Source organism: Balaenoptera borealis (genome assembly GCF_965194805.1).
Source record: "Balaenoptera borealis genome assembly, chromosome: 2".
NCBI lineage: Eukaryota > Metazoa > Chordata > Mammalia > Artiodactyla > Balaenopteridae > Balaenoptera > Balaenoptera borealis.
Window position 1 is genome coordinate 86,926,666 of NC_138867.1, and position 21,592 is coordinate 86,948,257.

Here is a 21,592-nt window from a genome sequence, read left to right on the forward strand (position 1 = left end):
AAAGAAAGCCAGAGTATCAATACTTATATCAGACAAAATAGACTTTAAAATAAAGTCTGCTACAAGAGGAAAGAAGGACATTACATAATGATCCAGGGATCAATCCAAGAAGATACAACAATTGTAAATATATATTCACCCAACATAGGAGTACCTAAATATGTAAAGCAAATGTTAACAGACATAAAGGGAGAAAACGACAGTGACACAATAATAGTAGGGGAGTTTAACACCCCATCTACATCAATGGACAGATCATCCAGACAGAAAATCAATAAAGCGCTAATGTTAAATGACACATTATACCAAATGACCATATATATATATATATACACACATATATATATATATGTGTATATATATATATATACACACACACATATATATGTGTGTGTGTGTATATATATATATATATATATATATATATATATATATATATATATATATATATAAAACATTTCATTCAAAGGAGTAGAATTCACATTCTTTTCAAGTGCACGTGGAACATTCTCCAAGATATCACATGCTAGGCCACAAAATAAGCCTTGGTAAATTTAAGAAAATTGAAATAATATCAAGCAAGAAAACTAGAGGAATCATGCTTCCTGACTTCAGGCTGTACAAAGCTATAGTAATCAAAACAATATGGTACTGGCACAAAAATAGACACATAGATCAGTGGAACAGAATAGAGAGCCCACCCACTTATGGCCAATTAATTTATGACAAAGGAGGCCAAGAATATACAATGGAGAAAAGACAGTCTCAACAATAAATGGTGCTAGGAAAACTGGACAGCTACATGTAAAAGAATGAAATTAGAACATTCTCTAACACCATATACAAAAATAATCTCAAAATGAATTAAAAACCTAAATTTAAGACAGGAAACCCTAAATCTCCTAGAAAAAATCATAGGGAGAACATGCTTGGACATCAATTGTAGCAATATTTTTTTGGAGCTATCTCCTAAAGCAAAGGAAATCAAAGCAAAATAAACAAATGGGACCTAATTAAATTTAAATGCCTTTGCACAGCAAAGGAAACCATCCACAAAAAAGAAAACCTACTGAATGGGAGAAAATATTTGCTCATGATATGACCAATAAAGGGTTAATATCCAGAATATATGAACAGCTCATACAAATCAACATCAAAAAACCCCAAACAACACAATTAAAAAAATCGGCAGAAGAAGTCAATAGACATTTTTCCAAAGAAGACATACTGATGGCCAACAGGCACATGACAAGATGCTCAACATTGTTAATCATCAGAGAACTGTAAGTTAAAACCATAATGAGGTATCACCTCATACCTGTCAGAATGGCTATCATCAAACAGTCCAGAAATAACAAAAGTACGTGAAGATATGGAGAAAAGGGAACCCTGGTACACTGTTAGTGGGAAGGTAAACTGGTGCCACCACTATGGAAAATAGTGGAGGTGTCTCAAGAAAATAAAAATAGAACTATCATGTGACCCAGCAATTCCACTCCTGGGTATTTATCCAAAAAAATAAAAAGAAAGAAAACACGAATTTGAAAAAATATGTGAGCCTCAATTTTATTAGCAGCGTTATTTACAATTGCCAAGATACGGAAGCAACCTAAGTGTCCGTCAACAGATGATTGGATAAAGAAGATGTGGTTTATATGTACAATGGAACACTACCTAGCCATAAAAAGAATGATATTTTGCCATTTACAACAACATGGATGGACTTGGAGCATATTATGCTAAGTGAAATAAGTCAGACAGAGAAAGACAAATACTGTATGATATCACTTATATGTGGAATCTAAAAAAATAAAACAATCTAGTGAATATAACAAAAAAGAAACATACTCAAAGATATAGAGAACAAACTAGTTGTTACCAGTGGGGAGAGTGAAGGGGGAAAGATAGTGGTAGGTTATTAAGAGGTACAAACTACTAAGGATAAAATAAATAAGCTACTAGGTTATATAGTACAACATAGAGAATATAGCCAATATTTTATAATAACTATAAATGGAATATAACCTTTAAAAATTGTGAATCACTATGTTGTACAATTGAAACTTACACAATATTGTACTTTAGCTATACCTCAATTAAAAATAAAAGTCAGCAGAAGGGCATTCTAAATATGCAAAGAGTAAATATGCAAAGTATTGTGTATAAGATAGGCTCAAGGGTGTATTGTACAACACAGGGAATACAGCCAATATTTTGTTATAACTTTAAATGGGAAGTAACCTTTAAAAATTGCATATAAATTTTAAAAAAATATGCCAAGATGACTGATGTATTTTTTGCGAAAATACACTTGTGGATATAACCTAACTCAGCAAGAGATGATGTGATGATGTCCTGGATCAAAGATTTAATACAATCTTTAAAAAAATGTATATGTGAGGTTTTTTTTCCTTTTTTTCTCAACGCAGAAAGAGAGAGAGAGAGAGAAAGAGAGAGAAAGAGAAACCAGAAAGAGAGAGAGAGAGAAAGAGAGAGAAGAAATCCTTTTCTGTTGTCACCTACACAGGCCTTCATTCTCTAAGACATGAATTTGTGGTGTTATTCCTGATTCTATTCCACACTGCATATCCTTGTCATATCAAGCTTTCTTAAACATTACATTTTTATTCAAGTCTTAGATTGACTTGCAAACATCTACTCAATAAAATCCAAATCTTTTACGTGTCTTTTAATACTTGTCACATTCTACTGCCATCTGTCTTGTACATTCTCATTTCAAATAATTCCCTGAAAATCCCTCAGATGATCAGACCAGAACCTCTTCACCATCTTACAAACATAACAAGCCACTTCCACTTTTCCACCTTGGTTTGTGTATTCCATGCCACACCAGGCTAAGATGGTTTCCCTTCATTTCTCTATCATCCAAATGCTGCCAATCACTCAAGTTCGAATTAAGGTCTCACACTTAGATTGGGTTACTGGCTATGAGACTCTGAGACTAAGATCTCTGTGCAAGAAGTTTATTAAGGCTTACTCTCAAGTGACCCACAATGACTAAATGAGGAACGTAGTATTGGGCAAATTAAGGAAGTAATAACAATGGCTTTGTCTGATCTCATGGGGAACACTGAAACTGTGGTGGCCTTTGAACAATGCCTGGAAGTGAGACAAGGGTGCTGACACTTTTTACCCACATTAATCACCAGATGCAGCCTGAGGTGAAGGCAGACAAGTTTGTGAGGCAGCTCCCTTAGGTGCTGAAGGGTAATTCTAAGGGAGGGACTCAGCTGTGAGCTGTCAGTGGAAAACACTCCCGCCAACTGGGATAATGAGTGCCCTAATTCTGAAGGTGGACCTGAGCAGTGTAACATGCCTCCCACTGTCGTCTTTCTGCAGCTTTTTTTGACCTTGACAGCTCTTTAAAATTACAATGCACTTATAATTATTTTTGTACTTATTTCATGGTTGTTAGACTTGTCTCATCCACGGAATCTCAAACTGTTGAAAAACATCTTCCCTAACTTCTAGTGCCATCCTGAACCCAGAAGAGCACTCTAAATAGTAGTATAAATGTTTTGTATTTTCCCCTCAAGTTTGCAGCTGTGATATGTATTAATTTAAGGGAATATATTTATCAAAAATGGAATTTATTTATCAAGGTGTATAATGTTTCAGGCACACCCATGCACTGTACTGTATGTGTATGAAATGTACTTGGTACTGAACAGAAGTATTTAATACAGGCCTTTAATAGAGTTGGGATATTTGTAGAAATTGCAATTTAATACAACAAAATAAAGAGTTTTCTTCTGGCATGAAAATCTCTTACATTTTATTTGAAAAGAAAAAAAGGTAAATTTTTAAGAAAAACTGAAGAGTGATGATATTAAGTGGGATTAATAGCAATGTCCCTGCTACAGATTTCTTCTACAGATAATTATTTTTTAGTGATGAATCTTCAAAGAGTTCCATTGTTGTATACTGTCTAGATAATGCTTCTACATTTGGTATTTAGATGGCTGGATTTAAAATGACAACAATATCACTCTCATGTAAAAAAGGCATATTAAAGAGCTTTAGTTAGAAAAAAGGCATAAAGTCTTTTAAATTGGAGTAACATTTGAAAATGTACAGAAAAATGCTTCAACTCAATAAAATTGGACATTTCATTATAACTTATTCATATAAACTATTCAAATTGTTGAGCTATTTTTGTTCTCACCTTACTTTAACATGAAATAAGAAGCAACTAAATGTTACCTTTGTCAGGTATGATTTAAAGTAAGGTATTTTGTACTTAAATGAAAAGTTGAATCAATATTTTCATCTATGTATCAATTTTATATTGATAGAATCAATTTTATACAAGCTACTGACAGCTCAGAAGTGTGAGAGCAGAAAAAAAACCTATCAAAGATAGTTTTAATGGTTTAAAGCATGAAGTGTAATTGAAAAGAAAAAATATATATATTTATAATATTTCTTTCTCATTAGTGCAAGGTAAGATACATTTTGTTTTGCATTTGAAAAGACTATGAAGCATCTTAAGGGATTTATTTTTTTAAACATATTTTATTTTAACCTTTTTAAAGCTGTTCTATTAGGAATATTTATTTTGTAGACCTGTTTTTTTGTGTGAAAAACTGACTCACTTTCAAACATCCTCTAAGACTTTGTTAGTCATTAAAAATATTCAGCTATTAGATAGCCATTCAAGGCAATGTCACAAATGCCTGAGTTATTTTCAATGAAGACTCAATTATATGTCTTTATTTTTCTTTCCCTTTGATATGAGCAACTATCAAACACGAAAATCATTTCTATCATGGACAAAAGACATTTCATATTGACGTCTAGGTTTTCCAGAGAATGGAGAGGATAATGAAAAATAAAAAGGAGTGAATAAAGAATGTAATGCTTTGTAATCTTGAAATCTATTCTTAAAGAATCTGTAACTGAAATCCACTTCTGAACGACACCATACAACATTATATCCAGTGCTTCACCAGAAAGACAGCTTTTCTTTTCACAGAAGTTTTATCAGTTATATATTTGAAAAATGCCAGGCAGATGACAGCTTAGTTGGCCTAAACCGTTTTAAGTCCTGGCAGGTCAATGAGGCCATTGATTCTGTTCTTTGGACAGATCATGAATGTGTTATGAACTGTTGGGTTTCTGTCATATGAGGAAAAAATCTCAGACAAGACACTTTTGAAAGAGTAACTAGTTTGGTGGGTTTTTTTTTTTTTTTTTTTTTCCTTGCAACTCAGAGACGTCTGCTTAAGTTTAATCCTACTCTCATTTCTTGCTAGTAACAGTCTTAACTTGTTTCAAGTCCCATCATCAGTTCAATAATTTAAGTAAACAATAGCTCAAAAAAATTGATCCCCCAAAGTAGACCTTCTTCTGTAGGGAATAAATGACAATTTCCAGCATATTTCAATAGTGCATGATTTTTTCAAAAATTTCATTAGCACACCATTGATTGCTCAGTTTTCAGCTCTCAAAACAATTTAACATAGTCTCTTTCATGCAGAGGATAACATATTCATATTATTTGATTTTTGATGAAACCAAATGACCCTTTAAATTTGCAATAGAGTTCTTTAATTTTGTATGAGTTTCTTTACTGCTGTTCATTTAATTTTCTGTTTCCATTAACCATCTGCAAGCATTTGACTCTATGACAATTATTCAGCTGTGCTACATCATGACTGACATATTTTATAAATAAAAAAAAAAAGAAAAGAAAATGGAGGAGGGTTAGAGATCACAAGAGAAAGGAGGAGAAAGCAATCGAACACAAATGTCATGGTTTGGAATCAAGTATTTTCCATTCAGCTGAAACATCTGAGTGGTAATTATTGGTCCAACTGTAAATCTAGCCTAATTGCATTTTGTCTTCGTTTCTGATAAGCACTTCACGATGATGATGATTACTCTTGCTAAATGCATTCGTTCCATGAATGTTTTCCCACACTATTGGCCAGGGTGCCTTGCAGATAAAAAGACTGCAGACAAAATGGCTCAATTCTGCTACAACTAAATCAGTATTGATTTCTTTTTCCAACTAGAAGAGGGTCTTACTATATATGCCTTTCTTTTCTCTGCCTACCCACCACACAGAAGGGTTCGGTCCGTATATATGAGAGTGTACTTTAATTAACTGACGTAACTGAGAGGCCAATCTTGGGCAATTAGCACTGATTAACCTTGTCACTTGTCTGACAAATAAAGAACATTACATCTTGCCTGTTTCCTTAAAGGACTCAATTGAAAAGAAACCCACTGTTTGATTTAATTTTCCTTTGTACCCTAGAAACCTTTGCCATGTTGATCTAAATAATTTTTGCCTCTTTATACTTATGCTTTTTTTCTTTCCTATTATTGAATACCCAGTGAGCCTTTTCAATGATGGCATGGGGACAGGCTGTTAACATCTTTTCATAAATCTCTGTATTTCATAGCAGGGCAATTAAGCTAAACAGATTTCTACCACAGATTTAAATGAACAAGTGGAAGCAAATGGCTATGGAATTGAAGGTCATTATATGGCTTCACCACTGCAGTTCAGCTTTTTAAACTCGGTGTTTTCACAAAGAAATTCTAGAAAAATTGTAGTTCTGGAGTCTTTCTGAGAAAATCTCAGTAACGTAGCGTCAAGCAAAATCTACACGGACTGCAAATCATATTTAACTGTTCATTTGGCTGATTTAGACATTTCATCTAACTTCTTGAAACATTTATAAGCAATGCTTGAATCCACCTTTGACAATGGGGCAAGGGAGAAAGACTGTCATCAAGCTTCTGGAAAAGTCTCTGAACAAGGCTTATTATAACCCAGGGCTGAACACCTGCAGTTGGTAGATAACAGTGAAAGATGTAAAAAGCTAATATGAAAAGAAGTATGAAGACTGGAGTTACACAACAGAAAGAATCTGGTTCTTAAAATCTGGTATAATTATTGGAAAGTTCAGAAATAAAGAAATCCTGCTAGAACAGAACTTCCATAAAAACTGTTCTCAGTGGACAGTTATTTGCTTTCCCACCATCTATTCCTTTTTCTTCCTGAGATGGCCCCTGCTTTTCATTTGGTCTTCCATCCTTCCCCCATTCTCAGTCTACGTGGCCTGAAACTGAGGTTCTACCTCTAGCAACCTGGAATATGTAAAGCAGGTCCATCCCCGAACAAGATTTCCTGGCCACATAATATATTTAGCGGTGAACACAAGCTAAGCTAATCTGATAAAGGTGACTCTCAAGGCTTTTTCAAACCACCTCAAGACAATATCTCCTTCCACGGGACTTTAACCAGGGGATATCTGTTGTATACACGTACCTTGCTCTTATGCACAGCCACAGAATTAAGTGAACACACTGAAGAAGGTAGAAATAAACCAGGAACCAATGCCATCATTTTTTCCTTTGTGCTTACTGAGTCAATATATTCCCTGGTTGCTTAAGCCAGTTTGCACTGATTTTTCTGTCACCAAAATAGTTAATCATAGAGGCTAAATCTATTTGAGCAAGATTATAGAGCAGCATGGAAAGCAAACAGACATAGGTAAGAAGATGTTCAAACTTTAGTTTGGAGCAAGACCAACTTATCATCGTCCACTGGCCTCTTAAGCTTTGTTGATTGAGTGTAAACTTCCCTGATCCAGATGAAAATTCTAACAGGATCATAATTTTACTTGACATTATATATCAGAAACAGTCCCCAAATCACTTTTAGTCTCAGTGATTCAGAAATAAGATTGCCCAGTCCCATAGAAGAATAAAAACTCTAAGCATGCCTCCCTAGTCAGTCTTTTTACCAGCTTCACAATGAAAGCCTATAAAAGGAAGAACATGGTTCTTTATTTTTCTCCATCTTGTTTTTTCTTCTCATTAACTGTGGCTTTGGAATTGGGTGATTAGGGGCCATGAGCCTTAGGATGAACTCTGAGGAAATCAAAGAGGGGAAACCAATTTATTTAGCTGCTACTGATAAAATAGACATAGACAAGATGGAGTGGCATTGAATTGGGAAAGAAAAACGGCTTCAGAGTCAGATACATGGTTAGTATCTCTTCTCTGCTTCAGTGGCTATGACCTCAGGGTAAGTTGCTAAACTTTAGCCTTAAGATTTGGGGTTGAAACCTAACTTTTAGAGTTACTGTAAGAAATACAAGATGAATGTGAACAATGGGCTTACCCATTGTGGAAGCTTAATAAACTGTAAAAGTTGTTTGGGAAGATTTATCAGCAGGGAGTCAGGGGCAGGAAATCAAACCACTTTCTAGTCATACAGAGTGCAAGCATATGAAGAATTATTATTTAGTCTGAAGTGTTATGATTTCCCACAATGTGAAAAATGTGTAAAAAAAAAAAGAAAAAGATAAAATCAATGTTATATACTTATTCTAATTATCTATCCTTATGGATAAACATTTTGAATCAAGAGTTAATTATTTCTGAGAAGGGAAAACAATAACTACAGTCTAGCGAAGAGACTTAAGCCCTTTGTGAGGAGTTAAAAATCTAGGTATCCCTGAGAGTATATTTAAGAGTGTTTTACAAGTAGTATCAATAACTCCCTGGTTAGCACATTCATAAATGTTGGACAAATAACCTTTATAAGCAAATGTGATGAATATCAGAGATAACAATATGTTTTGCTTTTCCTAAAAAATATTACTTTTATTGTGTCTCATTTACAAACACAGCAAACTAAAACTCATCTCAGCAATGATTTCCTTCCTCAAGTAGTTATGTTTGTACATGACTTGCATGTTTCTACAACTCTTTGTGTATTGCATTAATGTACTTTGTAAATTTGGCTGCTACATGCACTATAAAACATTTACTTTTTCAACTCTGGGTGTTAAGTTTTCACAACTAGATATGCCTTAATGAGTGAAATATCAATAGATTGGGCCTGTTTGAAAGTAAAAAGTAGGGATTTATTCAAATTATACCTGTGTCTGAATGAATAGAGAATATTTTTCCCTCAGGTAGGAATATGTAGGGGATTTGTGATGAATTATATTCTTGACAAGAAAATGTATATTTTTGAAAAATAAGATATTAAGAGACATGATTAAGAAATATCATTATCATAAAATAATAGAGAAGAAATTGATTAATATGACTATTATAAAAAATTAAAAATTTGTTTATTTTCATAAAAATAATAGGGAATGCTTAGGCTGTTTCTAAAGGTAGGAGCTGGAGATTACTCTTAGGGTTAGAGTCTGTATTAGTTTTTTATGACTACAAAAATTACCCAAAACTAAACAGTATAAAGCAATATACATGTATTGCCTCACAGTTTCTGTGGGATAGGAATCTGGGCATAGCTTCATTGGGTCCTTTGCTCAGGGTCTCAAAAAATTAAAATGAAAGTGGTTGTCATGCAGCATTCTTTTTTGATGCTCAGGGCCCTCTTCCAAACCCAAGGGGTTGTTAGCAGAATTCATTTCCTTGTGGCTGTATGACTGAGGTTCCATTTTCTTACTAGCTGCTAGTTGGAGACTACTCTTAGTTCTAAAGGTGCCCATCAGGTCCTTGCCCTTTGGCCTCTGCATAAACACTGTCACTCGGCAGCTTATATTGTCAAGGCCAGCCAGAGAACATATCTGACCTACATGTAGGTCGCAGTCTTTCTTTTACAGAGTGCACTTGATTAGGTCAAGCCCTCACAGGGTAATCTCCCATTTAAGTCAAAGACAACTGATTAGTGGCTTAAATTACATCTGAAAAAATTTTTTGTCATATAACATAATCACTAGAATTTATCTCATCATATTCAAAGGCCCTTCCCACAATCGAGGAGAGAGATTGTAGAAGATATGTACCCCAGTGTGTGTGAACCTTGGGTAACATCTAGAATTCTGCTTACCAAAGAATCTATTTGAGAAATATATCCTTAATCAAGACTATTATCTTGATTTCTCCAAATATAGATGCCTAGGTAATGATTAAAAATAATTCACTGAATCCAACTATCTAAATACAATCATGAACAATCATGGTTCTTTTAGTCTCTTTTTAATGAATTCCATACTCTACAATGAGAAATTGTGCAGAGATATCTGCTTCTTGCTTCAGGACTATCATTTCTAAAGCTTAGTCATTGTTTATTCATTTGTGCAAAGAAAAATTTTCAATTATGCAGACTTGATCAATTCGTTTTTGTATTGACTTTGATTCCATCTAAAATGCTCAGTTATTGGCTGTGACTGTGTGATACTATAGTTTCCATTTCTTTAACTCTAATTATCATTTTGCTTTAATTGGTGCCATCCATGTATTCTATTTATGAAAATGGATGTTTGACGCCTTTATGATGGAATAAGCTAAATTTATCCTGAAGTCTGAATAGAAATTGGACCGTGATGTCTATTTAATATCATTACACATTCAGTAAATTTAGCAGCTAACTTTATGCTCAATATCATATAGAGTTAACTATATAGGATAAAACAAAGCTTCAGAGAAGAAGCTGGAAGCCCACATTTATAATGTTCAATTTTTCTGATTTTAAGAGTTTGACATTACCCACTTAAAAGTAATAGATTAGAGTACCGATAGCCCCCCATCTTTCACTCTTTGGATGTGGTAAGGTATTAGAGGTAAGGGGAGAAACTGGAAGGTACACTACTGACTTAGAGCCGGATGGATTTTTAGATGAAACGTTTGTTTTCCTTGTCTGCTATCAGAATCAGCAAAAGCATAGTATGTAGAAAGTATTTGTTCTCAGCATTAGTTCAGGTACTATTGCAAGTATAGCAGTCTAGGTGTGTGTGTGTGTGTGTGTGTGTGTGTGTACATGCATGTGTGCATTTTTCTATGTGAGGTGAATGACTTTGCAAAGAACTAAAATTTATACAGTTATAAGTATTATTTGTCAATATTATTTTTCATTTTGGGACTAGCTGAATAAGTTATATTTAGCATCTTTCTCTTTGTCAATCTATTGACTGCCCATTAGGACGTCAATGGACATAAAATTATCCTTAAAAATATGCTATCCATTCTGGGAAATGGTTTATTTCAAAATATAGGTATTTATTTTATTCAAATACTTCTTTGTTTTTTATTTTTATCTTTTAACATTAATTCTAGATACTTTGTAACTGTTACAGATCCTAAACATGGGCTAAGTGCTTGACCCAGACATCCAGGGCTCCGCAGGATCAACGTAGTCTCTGAGCCTCTTGCTCTGATTCCAACAGTATGATCACATTGCCCTCCATACAGGGCCTTTCACGTTGTAGTTGATGGAGCAGCTGGTGACCTACCTGAACTCCATGTGCATGTGTGTGCACTGTACCTGCAAGAGCCTGTCCTACCCAGAACCTGGTAACCCTCACCAGCTTGATGGTCTACAGACAACTCTGTCCATGATGGTGTCTTGGCAATGATTAGGTACAGTGCTACTCAAATAATTCTTAAATAAAAATTTGAAAGCTGATGCAAAGTTCCTTTCCAGAACTTATTTTTCAAAATATAAAATATATTCTCTTTTTTGTTCTTCCTTTGACATTTAGAATTTAAATTGATCTTAAAGTCAGCTACAGGTACAGGATTCGAGATTATATATGAGGACAACTAAAAAAATACAACTTGCTTTATTTTCCCTTGTAGAAAAAGCTTCATCATTTCACTTCCTATTAGTAAACATGCTCAATCTAAGATAAATCTTATACATGTGTTCCTGGAGCCACAGTTGAAAGTCAACTGAGCAAAGCTGCAGGTGATATGCATGAATGGGGAGGCTGAACCTGACAGTATTAATGTATATGGCAAGATGTAAAGCCTGCATACTTCCCTAGCGTTATTACACAGGTGATAAAAATTAATTAAAAACCGACTATGGGCTAAATACTAGTTTTAAGAATAAAAATGATCATGTTGTAAGTATTAGGCAGAATCTTTCAATTTTTTAGAATCTGTGAGTGGCTTGAAGGGATGATAAAAATAAGATCGTAATTGATGTTCTCCACAGGTATAGCAAAATCTATAGAGATCCTAACTAATTTTAGTAAATATATTATGGTTAAGGTATTTGTAAATTTCCCCCCACTTTTGTCAAACTATTAGCCAAAGTATTATTTTTTTCAACAGTAAGCTAAATGATTCTTTTCTTATGTTTATAGTAATTTTACCTCTTCTAGATGCTAAAAACATCACATGGTACAATTATTCTATGATTTTGGGGAACATATTTTGTTTATTCTATCCATAACCACAATGATTTAAAAAAATAATCAGATTCTGATTCAAGATAGGGTGATAGGGATTAAGTACACCCACTTCAGGGATAGTCTAGAGTTTGAGTATTGCTCCTATCCATTACTAAGTGTGATTCTGAGCAACCACCCAGAGGAATCTGTAAACTGTAATTGAGATTATCCACAAAGCATTTAGTACAGTGCCTGTTTTAGCGTTGTCATTAAATATTAAAAAATTATCATTTTGATAAAAACTCTCCAGAAAGTGGGCATAGAGGGAACATACGTCAACATAATAAAGGCCATATATGATAAACCTACAGCTAACATCATACTCAATGGTGAAAAGCTGAAAGCATTTCCTCTAAGATCAGGAACAAAACAAGGACGTCCACTCTCGCCACTTTTATCCAACATAGTTTGGAAGTCCTAGGCATGGCAATCAGAGAAGAAAAAGAAATAACAGAAATCCAAATTTGAAAAGAAGTAAAACTGTCACTGTTTGCAGATGACATGATACTATACATAGAAAATCCTAAAGATGCTACCAGAAAACTACTAGAGCTCATCAATGAATTCAGTAAGGTTGCAGGATACAAAATTAATACATAGAAATCTCTTACATTTCTATTCACTAACAATGAAAGATCAGAAAGAGAAATTAAGGAAACAATTCTATTTATCATCACATCAAAAAGAATAAAATACCTAGGAATAAACCTACCTAAGGAGACAAAGGACCTGTACTCTGAAAAGTATAAGACACTGATGAAAGAAATTGAAGAGGTTACAAACAGATGGAAAAATATACCATGTTCTTGGATTGGAAGAATTGATGTTGTCAAAATGACTATACTACCCAAGGCAATCTACAGATTCAATGCAATCCCTATCAAGTTACCAATGGCATTTTTCATAGAACTAGAACAAAAAATCTTAAAATATGTATGGAAGCAAAAGACTATGAATAGCCAAATCAATCCTGAGAAAGATAAATGAGGCTGGAGGAATCATGCTCCCTGACTTCAGCCTATAGAACAAAGCTACAGTCATCAAAACAGTATGATACTGGCACAAAAACAGACATATAGATCAATGGAACAGGAGAGAAAGCCCAGAAATAAACCAACACACCTATGGTCAATTAATCTATGACAAAGGAGGCAAGACTATACAATGGAGAAAAGACAGTCTCTTCAATAAGTGGTGCTGGGAAAACTTGACAGCTACATGTAAAAGAATGAAACTAGAACATTCTCTAATGCCATACACAAAAATAAACTAAAAATAGATTAAAGTCCTAAATGTAAGACCAGATACTATAAAACTCTGAGAGGAAAACATAGGCAGAACACACTGACAAAAATCGCAGCAGTATCTTTTTTGGATCCACCTCTTAGAGTAATGAAAAAAACAAAAATAAACAAGTGGGACCTAATTAAACTTAAACGCTTTTGCACAGCAATGGAAACCATAAGCAAAATGAAAGACAACCCACAGAATGGGAGAAAATATTTGCAAACGAAGCAACTGACAAGGGATTAATCTCCAAAATATACAAACAGCTCATGCCACCCAATATTGAAAAAGGAAACAACCCAATCAAAAAAATGAGCAGAAGATCTAAATAGACATTTCTCCAAAGAAGTACAGAAGGCCAAAAAGCACATGAAAAGATTCTTAACATCACTAATTATTAGAGAAATACAAATTAAAACTACAATGAGGTATCACCTCACACCAATCAGAATGGCCATCATCAAAAAGTCTACAAACAATAAATACTGGAGAGGGTGTGGAGAAAAGGGAACCCTCCTGTGCTATTGGTGGGAATGTAAATTGGTATAACTATTATGGAGAACAGTATGGAGGTTTCTTAAAAGACTAAAAATAGAACTATAGAACTACCATATGTTCCAGCAATCCCACTCCTGGGCATATATCTGGATGAAACCATAATTTGAAAAGATACATGCACCCCAATGTTCATTGCAGCACTATTTACAATAGCCAAGACACGGAAATAACCTAAAATGTCCATCGACAGAGGAATGGATAAGAAGATGTGGTACATATATACAATGGAATATTACCATAAAAAATATTGAATTAATGCCATTTGCAGTAACATGGATGGACCGAGAGATTACCATACTAAGTGAAGGAAAGCCAGACAGAGAAGACAAATATAATATGACACTGCTTATATGAAGAATCTTAAAAAAATGATACAAATGAAGTTATTTACAAAGCAGAAACAAACTCACAGACTTTGAAAATTTATGGTTACCAAAGGGGAAAGGTGGGGGGAGGGATAAATTAGGAGTTTGGGATTAACATATACACAGTACTATATATAAAATAGATAATCAATAAGGACCTATTGTATAACACAGGGAACTCAATAACCTGTAATAACCTATATGGGAAAAGAATCTGAAAAAGAATGGATATATGCACATGTATAACAATCACTTCGCTGTACCCCTGAAACTAACAGAACATTGTAAATCAACTATACTCTAATAGAAAATTAAAATTTAATTTAAAAAATCAGTATCGTTTTATCATCCTTCTCATCATGATTATCACCTTTCGTATCAGGACAAAATTACAAATTTTATGAGAGGAAAGCATCTTTAAACAATCAGTTGGGTTTATATAAATTTTACAATTAAAATTTTGACATAAAGCTTTATAAATCCATTTAGAACCTGAAGGAACTTGTCAAAATTTAAGTGCTGAATATATAATAAAAGTCAGGTTATGAATATTCATCAGCAATATTGAATACATAGTTTTGAGATTTCTTATTATTGAAATTGTTTTAAATTCAAATTTAATAAAAATGCAGCATTCTTAAATTCTAAAATTTAAGATGTTTTGACACATAAATAATGTCAACTATAGCAAATCAATCCTTTACCCTTGAAACTTAGAGATTTACTTTTATATTTAACTTAAGATGAACTCTAGCAAATTTCTAAACCATGATGTGCCTAAGGTTCTCCTCCTGCAACATCATCATGTATAGGACTTGAGGTTTCCACTTCATTATATTACATTAAATGCAGGTAATTACTGTGTTTCTTTCCATTCAGGTTGAAACCATCTGAGAGGATCTTAGGACACTGCATATTGACCTAAGGAGCATCTTGACATGCGGAGAGTAAACTCCAACCTCTTTTGACAAAACTGTCTTTAAGAAACTGCAAGTTACTTCTTAGCTGGAGTTTTCCAATTTCCTTAAGCTCTTTTCCTATAATTGCTATAAGGTGATATTAATATTTCCTATATGGGAATTCACTGTAGTTATGTTTGATTAATAATATATTATTTGATATTCCTCATTTCCAACTGAAGTAATCTCATGTCTTAAATATCCAATCTTTCAAATTTCTCCTTATGCAAAAGTTGAAGTCCTCTGAAGTGGGTTGAAAATCAAAAAAGATCACATTAGGTGATCCATAAATATTTGATTGTTTATAAAAATTACTGAATATTAGTAACTAATAGATTAACAAGTATATCCTAATCATCATTGCAGGACACCAAGATCCATGTTATATCTCACAGCATTCAGGTTTAATGAACATGAATATTACCAAACTTTCTTCTTGAACTATTCCAGTGATGATTAATATTACTAAAGTTTCTTGCTTCCCCAGTTTACATAGCTGTCTGAGTATGTTCAGGCTGCTATAATAGAATACCATAGACTGGGTGCTTTATAAACGATAGACATTTGTTTCTTACAGTTCTGGAGGCTGAAAAGTATAAGATCAGGGGCTGGCAGATTCAGTATCTGGTGAGGGTCCACTTCCTGGTTGATATATGGTCATCTTCTTGCTGTGTCCTTACTTGTTGGAGGGAGAGAGGGTGCTCCCTCCCTGGGGTCTATTTTATAAGAGCACTAATCCCATTCATGAGAGCCCTGTCCTTATGACCTAATCATTTTCCAAAGGCTCCACCTTCAAATACCATCACATTGGGGAATAGGTCTCAACATATGAAATTTGGGGTACACAAATTTTTAGTCTATGGCAATAGCCATCCCTTTTACGGAGCACTGTCACTCCCTAGCATTTGTCACCATTGACATAAATTATATTTTCCTATGTATTTATTTATGTTGTGTTTTCGTCCACTGGAATGTGATCTCTGTAAGGGAAGAGTTTTGATTTATTTTGTACACTGTATGTCTTGAGAGATCCTAAACAGCACCTACCACATAGTAGACATTTAGTAAATACTAGCTGAATAAAAACCCCCAATTTTACTATTGATAAACCAAATGTGTTTTTCTTTTTGTATTTAACCAGCAAAAAAAGTGTTGTATACACATTCTGTACATGTGTATGTGTGCTTGTGTGTGTGGTTTCAATGCTGAACACTGGAGTTGGATTTTGGTTAATATACCCAATATCATCAAATTGTAAATATATGGAGATTTCATACCCATTGAAATTGTTTTTAGTTCAGGTTTACTAAAGAAGGTATTTTTTTCCAGAGGTGAAACCATTGCTATTGTTTTTTATCAAAAACAGCATTACAAACATATTTTCAATAAGATACAAGGTTCTGAGATTCTAAAATCTCGTGTGTGCATGCGTGTATGTGTATATATGTGTGTGTATGTATATATGTGTGTATATACATATATATTTATATATATCCTCAATATATGTACATATAAATTTCACGTGTTTACTTGTCACTATTCAACTATTTCCTTTCAAAATTTCAGCTCTTTGTCTTACCTGATTCTTTTCTTTTTCTTTTGAACAAAAAGAGAAAAGTAATATTTTTACCATTTAAGCATTCATTTGGAGAATCATTATCACTAGAATCTGATTTTTTTGTCTCATGTTTTCTAGAGTTCAAACATAGGGTTATGAAATTTCCAATTTTTCTTATTATATCACCTTACTCTCCAGTAATTCATAAGTGACACTGAATTTAGCTAGTAATGTAGCTACTATAAATATGTTATTCTGGTCTACTATGCACCTTCTTGCAGTTGATTAAAGCACATTTTCTCCTTAAAATGTCCCATGTTTTAGATTATGATTCTTTTTTTATATATTAAAATATGAAATAGAGTCTGGTAAGTGAAGAAAAGTCTTTATAATCATAGAACCACTTAAAAACTCAAAGAACTCAAAAACTACTCTCTCAAACCAACAAACCCCAAAAGGGACAGCTAGCAATATAGAAATCATTTAGACAATGACCACTCTACTCTACAGAAAAAGTGCTGTCCAACCTCCACCATTGACAGCTGCCCAGACTTCCAAGGGCATAAGGTTGTAATGAGGAGACCTGATCCCACACTGACCGCTGCTGGTGTAGTATCTAACAAGGCACAGTGTGGAACAGGGGCTTTCATCACTGCCCAGCAGTACTGAGCCATAACCCACTGGCCCCTGTCAGTGACCTCAAAGGGAGTCTGAATTTCTACCTCTACGTGGAGGTAAAATAGCTTCCTTCCCCTCTATGTGGAGAAAGTTTCAGAAGAGATCTGGTGGAGTCAGTACTCTGCCTTTTACCATATGACCATGGAGGCCAAGAAGGAGTTGCCCTCCCAGCCAATGTAGTACAAATGGAGGTCGTATTGGGTAGCCTTGATTCCCATCCTTCCCCTGAGAAACCAGGAGAATCTTCCCCACTAGGTGTCAACAGAGGCTGAATGGGAAAGCTGGACTTAATTCTACTTGGTAGCAAATAATTGGTGTCTATTCCTTTCCCCTGCAGCAAAAATCAGGAAAATCTGAAGTTGAATGGAAAAAAAAGAAAAAAAATCAACAGATGCCAACATTGAATGCTACAGATATTAGAATTATCTGATGAGGATTTTAAATCACCATCATAAAATGCTGCAACAAGCAATTACAAGGACATTTGAAACAAATGGGAAGATAAAAAGTCTCAGCAAAGACTTTAAAAGAACCAAATAGATATTTTAAGACGTTGTTTTAAAGCACTATCAGGTTCACAGCAAAACTGAGAGGAAGATCCTGAATTTCCCATATACCCCTGCCCACACCCATGGATAGCCTCTTTCATTATCAACATCCCCTGCCAGAATGGTACATTTGTTATAATTGATAAACCTAACTGACACATCAGAATCATCCAAAGTTTACATTAGGGTTCACTCTTGGTGTTGTACATTCTATGGGTTTGGACAAATCTATAATGACATGAATCCACCATTACAGTATCATACATGGTATTTTCAATGCCTGAAAAATCCTCTGCACTACACCCTATTCATCCCCACCCTATTGATATTTTACTATCTCCATAATTTTGCCTTTTCTGGAATGTCATATAGTTGGAATCACATAGTATGTAGTCTTTTCAGATTGGTTTCTTTCACTGAGCAACATGCATTTAGGTTCCCTCCCTGTCTTTTCATGGCTTGATAGTTCATTTATTTTTAGCACTGAATAATATTCCATTGTCTGGAAGTACTACAGTTTATTTATCTACTCACCTACTGAAGAATATCTTCATTGTTTCCAAGTTTGGGCAATTATATGTAAATCTTCTATACATCCATGTGCAGGTTTTATGTTGACATAAGTTTTCAACTCTTTTGATAAATACCAAGAAGCATGATTGCTAGATCACATGATAAGAGTATGTTTAGATTTAAGATTAAGAACAGCCAAATTGCCTTCCAAAGTGGCTGTACCTTCTTCATTCCCACCAGCAATGAATGAGAGTTCCTGTTACTCCATATCCTTGCCACATCCTTGCTAGAATTTGATGTCAGTGTTCTGGATTTTGGCCATTCTGATAAGTGTATAGCTGTATCTTATTGTTGTTTTAACTTGCATTTCTCTGATGACATATGATGCTGAACATCTTTTCATATGTTTATTTGCCATCTGTATATCTTCTTTGGTGAAATGTCTTTTCAGGTTCTTGGCCATTTATTAATCACTTTGTTTATTTTCTTATTGTTGAATTTTAAGAGTTCTTTGTATATTTTCATAAAAGTCCTTTATCAGATGTGTCTTTTGCAAATATTTTCTCCCAGTCTGTGGCTTATCTTCTCATTCGTTTGTTAGAGTCTTCTGCAGAGGAAAAGTTTTTCATATTAATGAAGTTCAGCTTATCAACTGTTTCTTTCATGGATTGTGCCTTTGTTGTTGTATCTAAAAATTCATCACTATGCCCAAGGTTATCCAGTTTCTTTAATAGACATAGGCCTATTCAGATTGTCTCCTTCTTCTTATGTGAGTTTTGGGAGCTTTTGACTTTCAAGGAATTGGTCCATTTCACCTAGGTTCTTAAATTTGTGGACACAGAGTTGTTCATAATATTCCTTTATATGTCCATAGGCTCTGTATTGATGAACCCCTTTCATTTCTTATATTAATAATTTGTGACCTTTCTGTCTTTTTCTTAGTTAGGCTGGCTAAGGCTTACCAATTTTATTGATCTTTCTTTTTTTTTTAAACAACTTTTAGCTTCATGGATTTTCTCTATTTTGTTCCTGATTTCAATTTCATTTCTAATTATTTTTATTTATATTCATTTCTGTTCTTATTCTTTTTATTTATTTTCATCTGATTACTTGGGATTTAGTTTGCTTCTTTTTCTAGTTCTCTGTGGTGGAAACTTTGATTATTGATTTTAGATCTTTCCTCTTTTCTTAATATATTCAATGCTATATACTGCTTTTGATGCAGCTCTCAAATTTTGATATAAGGTGTGTTTTCATTTTTATTTAGTTCAAGTACTATATTTCTTAACTTCTCGAGATTTCTTTTTTGACCTATGGGTTATTTACAAGTGTGTTGTTTAATTTCCACATATCCTTCAAGAAGATGGAGCATAAGTCCTCACACTTTAAGTGAGCTGCACATAGTCACTTCCCTCCAAAGAGTACAGTATGGAAAAAAGCAAAACAAGAATAACTTACAGTGGAGAACCCTGACAAACACTACCTCAGCCAAATGAGCAAGGTTAATACCAACAGCAGTAAGTCATGCTGTTATTATGCACCCTTGCCATGATGTAACAATGCCATTTTACCATTGTGTTCTTCCTTTAAAAAAACCCATAATCAGAGTCTAATCTTGAGAATATTAGACAAATCCCAGTTAAAGGACATTCTACAAATTAACTGAACAGTATGCTGCAAAACTGTCAAGGTCACTGAAAACAAGGGAAGTCTAAGAAACTGTTATATTAAGAGGAACCTAATGAGTCATGAGGAGTAAATGTAATGTTCTCTGGATGGGATTCTGGAACAGAAAAAGGACATTAGATAAAAAGCAGAGAAATCTGGATAAATTATGAACTTTTGTTAATAATGTTTCAATATTTGTTTATTAATTGTGAGAAATATACCATAGTAACATAAAATGTTAGTAATAGGAGAAACTGGGTATGGGGCATATGGGGCATGTGGAGCGTATGTTACTGCCTTAACAACTTTTATCTAAATCTAAAGCTAATCTAGAATAAACCTTTTATTAAAAATAAAAATAAAACTCATGTCTCCAAGAAATCCAGGGCTCATAAGTACAAGATGTTAGGGACAGAAATAGATAATTATAAGGGTGGAATACTTGTATGCACACTTCAATAGGAGCAGGGGCATATAAGGAAATGATACAGGTGTTTTGGACAAAATTACAGAAAAGTCCAACACATAGGCACTCTTATAGCTTTAAGGAAGAAAATTGCAGACTCTTATCTGCAGAGTTTCGCCTACAGGGAGAGAGAAGAGACCACATGTGATCATTTTAACAGTGTAAAAGAAATTCCTGTCTGACTGGCTCATAACTTGCTGAGGACTCTTAGTGGGTCATATTATCTAAGAGGTAAACATGCTGAATTGTGATCAGTCCTGAGTTGTGATCAATCATGAAAATGTTTGCTGAAAAGTACTTATCACTTTAGAGAACTAGTTACCCATTAGGCCCGGAGGTAACTATATATGACCAGGGCATCTGGAAAACTGTATACAGAACATTATCCAGATCGATAGACTTTAGTATAATGCTTATCTGAGGAGTCAAATGACTTGGTAAACTAAATAAACGAAAGCAAGTGAGATCTAAACACCAAGGTTATGCCCGAAAGTTGGGTCAGATTTTCTTTGGTTGTACTGCTGCCTACCTCCATGACTCCTGCCATTAAAGTAGAAATTAGAAACAAGAAATATGATGACAGCAGAGTGATTCTAAGTTTATCATGATAAAGTAAATGTTAATATGCATAAACTAAGATTTGATAACCTCCCCAAATGTAAATATTATAAGATCTGATGTTCACCATGAATTATGAGCAAAAACACCTGAAAAAAAAAAAAAACTCTGAAGAAAATAGTCACCTTTTTCTCAAATATTTTAACTAAGACAATTCTATTTAACCCCAAAATTTCAAAA

General features: G+C 34.0%; 1 long non-coding RNA gene across 1 annotated transcript; it reads left to right on the plus strand.

Moving 5' to 3' along the window:
* Positions 1-445: 445 nt before the first annotated feature.
* LOC309622614 lies at positions 446-19,970 on the plus strand. The gene is made up of 2 exons (XR_014241030.1): positions 446-11,376; positions 15,284-19,970. It is a non-coding gene; the product is annotated as an uncharacterized lncRNA (long non-coding RNA).
* The last annotated feature ends 1,622 nt before the right edge of the window (positions 19,971-21,592 follow it).